Consider the following 3,872-nt stretch of genomic DNA (forward strand, 5'->3'; position numbering starts at 1 on the left):
GACTGATCTGCCTCACCCGGGAAGAGCGCAATGATGGTGCCAACTTGGGCCAGTGAAGCAACGTCCTCCACAACTAGACTGAAGAACAAAAAGGATAGCAACTTGTCTGTTCCCCTTTCCCCAATTCCCCGGCACTGTTCCCATCCCCCCAATTCCCCAATAAAAATCTTTAAAAAAATGTTATTAAAGTACAAATATAGGAAATAGAGCATAATAATAAAAAAAAAGAAAAAAAAGGACAAGAACCATATGATTTCACTGTATGTGGGATATAAAACAAAAAGCAACAAATGAATAAACAAAACAAACAAACTCATAGACAGAGACAACAATATGGTGGTTACCAGAAGAGAGAAGGGAATGGAGCAGGGGAGGGATGTTAAAGAGGGTAAAGGGCGTCAAATACATGGTGACGAGAGGAGACTAGACTTCGGGAGGTAAGCACACAACGCAATATTCAGGTGATGTGTTATAGAATTGTACACTTGAAACTTATATAATATTATTAAACAATGTTACCCCAGTAAACTTAATTTTAAAAACTGGGTCAAATTACTTCAGATACCAAAACTTTCAATATAACAAATTTCAAAAATATTCAAAAGCAGAGAGAATAAAATAATAAACGCCTACATGTTTATCACCCAGCTCAGTTCCTAGATCATTTTGAAGAAAGATTAGAAAAAAGAACTCAGACTTCAAATTTCACCTATAAACATTGCACTATATATTGTTAAATAACTTAAAGAAAAAGCATAATCACACACCTCATGAAAATTGACAATAGTAAGGGCATTTTGAGACTGGAATGTGATGGGAATCACAGTCATTTGTACTAGAAAGCTACTTATACTAGAAAGCTTTCTACATTGGTTGAGTGTTGAATTCATAGATAATGTTTAATTATTGGGAATAAAATATTGAGGAAATCATTCCATTAAATACAACCAGAATTTATTCAGTGTCGACTTTTGATGAAATATTGCATATGTAACTTGGGATTGGAATTTAACAAAGAAGAATGAGATATGATTGTTTTGTGTGAGTCAGCCTATCATAGTAGTGCTATTGGCTAGAAATGCCTGGGGTCACTCAGGTGAGTGTCCTGGTAACCTTTCCACAGACATCTTCCCTTTCCAAACCAATGATATGGTGAGAGAGATCCTTGTGGTTCTCATTATGACTGCAAGTCCACCTTCAGCAATAACCATCAGGAAACGAAAGAAAAAATTGTTTACTCTTAAAAGCCCCAGGAACAAAGGAGGCATGCAAGAGGCTAGAAGGCAAGGCCAGGTAGAGAGAAAGCAAACATTGTCTTGGAGTACTGCTTTTATTGGGGTCAAGGGTGGAAGTCTAGGATTTACTAGGCTCACTTTTTTATTGACAGATTTAAAATATAAAGCAGGAATTTAAAGCAATGGAAGAGAAAAACAGAAAAAAAAATACAAGTAGCCCAAATGGCCAGTTATCTAAATCAATCAGGATCTCTAAAACAAAGGAGCCTTGTTAGGGGTTGGGGGTGGGGGTGCCAGAACCTGGCTCTTTATGTAGTTGTGTGGCTGGCAATATGTTTATTTGCGACAGCCTTCCTTGAAGGGGATGCCTCTTTAAAGAGGTATCTTGGTTGGTTAAGAGCTCGCTCAAGAGTTTGAGCTCTGAGCAACTGCGGTTCGAGTCAGCCCGAGCTGAGCAGCCGCTGAGCTGCCAACATGTGGCAGGATGNGGCCACAGCGTAGGCTGCAGCCCCTGTGGCAGTGGGTTGCCATGGGCTACTGTATGTAGCCAGCAGCCAGCGTGAGCAGCCAGCAGCCACAGTGAGCGGCCATCCAGAAGCCAGCGACTGATCTACCTCACCCGGGAAGAGCGCAGTGATGGTGCCAACTTGGGCCAGTGGAGCAACGTCCTCCACAACTAGACTGAAGAACTAAACGACAGCAACTTTTCTGTTCTCCTTCCCCCAATTCCCCAGCACTGTTCCCATCCCCTCAATTCCCCAATAAAAATCTTAAAAAAAAACAAGGACAAAAATCAACAAGTAGGACTACATCAAATAAAACAGTTTCTGCCAGCAAAAGAAATAATCACCAAATTAAAAAGGCAACCAAAAAAAAAATAGACAACCTATAGAATGGGATAAAATACTTGCAAATCATCTATCTGATAAGGGGTTAATATCCAACATATATAAGGAGCTCATACAACTCAATAGAAGTAATCATAATCAGATTAAATATAGGCAAAATATTTCAATAGACATTTTTCCATAGAAACATTACAAGTGGTCAACAGAAACATGAAAGATGCTCAACTTCACAAATCTCAGGGAAACGCAAATCAAGCCCACAATGAGATATCAGCTCACACTGTTAAAATGAGTATTATAAAAAAGATAAAAAACAACAAGTGTTGGTGAGGTTGTGTGCAGAAAAAGAAACCCTTGTGCACTATTGGTGGGAATATAAATTGGTACAACCACTATGGAAACCAGTATGGAAGTTCCTCCAACATTTAAAACTAGAACTATTGTATGATGCAGCAATCCCATTCTAGGTTATATAGCCAAAGGAAATAAAAACACTATCTTGAAGAGATATCTGCACCCCTATGATTGTTTTGGGATTATTCACAATAGTCAAGAAACGAAAACATCCTAAGTGTCCATCAAGAGATGAATGGATATAAATTCAGCCACATGAAAGAAGGAAACATTCTCTTTGTCACAACATGGATGGACCTTGAGGGCATTATGCTAAGTGAAATAAGTCAGACATAAAAAACAAAATGCTCTATGTTCTTATTATAGAACATTATTTTAAAAAAATCCAAACTCATAGAACTTGAGGTAGAGTGGAGGTTGCCAGGAGCTGAGAGGTGGAGGAAGTGGGGACCAAAGGATACAAATTCCCAGCTAGAAGATAAATAAGGTCTGGGAATCTAATGCATAGCATGGTAATTACAATTAAAAATACTGTATTATATAGAAAAAGAAAGAAAAAGAAAATTGGTAAGAGAGTAGATCTTAAATGGAATCATCAACACCAAGAAAAATTGTAAAATCGTGAGGGGATGGAAGTGTTAACTAACTTTATTATGGTAATCATTTTGCAATATATATGTATCTAATCATCACATTCTATGCCTTAAACTTACATATGTTATGTCAATATCACAATAAAGATGAAAACATTTTTATTTTAAAAATACATTTTAAAAAATCTTTAAAGAATTAGAGTTAGAAATGTTTATAACCACTTTTAATATTTAATATTTATATATTCAGAATACATTATAATTAATCTACTCAAGAAATCCAAGTACGAAAGTAATACTATATGTTTTTGTTTTTGTTTCCTTGCCTTAGGGGATCATGGACAGTGAAGCATATTTTGAAAGAATTGGTTATAAGAACTACTGTAGGAACAAATTGGACTTGGAAACATTAACTGACATTCTTCAACACCAGATCTGAGCCATTCCCTTTGAGAACCTTAATATCCATTGTGGGCAACCCATGGAATTGGGCTTGGAGGCTGTTTTTTTATCAAGTTGTGAGGAAGAAGCGGGCTGGGTGGTGTTACCAGGTCAATCATCTTCTGTACTGGGCTCTGACCACAACTGGTTTTGAGACCACAATGTTGGGTTCGTATATTTACATCCCTGCAAGAAAAAAATATTCCCGTCACATGGTTCACGTCCTGCGAAGGTGACGCTGGATGGCAGGAAATACATAGTCGATGCTGGTTATCCCAGCCCTTACCAAATGTGGCAGCCTCTGGAGCTAACTTCTGGGAGGGATCAGCCTCAGATGCCTGGCATCTTCCTCTTGAAAGAAGAAAGAGGCACCTGGTACCTTGATCAATTCAGAAGAGAGC

At 37.9% G+C, this 3,872-nt stretch overlaps 1 pseudogene; it reads left to right on the top strand.

Moving 5' to 3' along the window:
* The first annotated feature begins 3,348 nt into the window (after positions 1-3,348).
* The window catches only part of LOC109383921 (arylamine N-acetyltransferase 1-like), a 3,253-nt pseudogene continuing 2,729 nt past the window's right edge, over positions 3,349-3,872 (top strand).

The sequence above is a fragment of the Hipposideros armiger genome, unplaced genomic scaffold (genome assembly GCF_001890085.2).
Source record: "Hipposideros armiger isolate ML-2016 unplaced genomic scaffold, ASM189008v1 scaffold_91, whole genome shotgun sequence".
NCBI classification, from domain to species: Eukaryota; Metazoa; Chordata; class Mammalia; order Chiroptera; family Hipposideridae; genus Hipposideros; species Hipposideros armiger.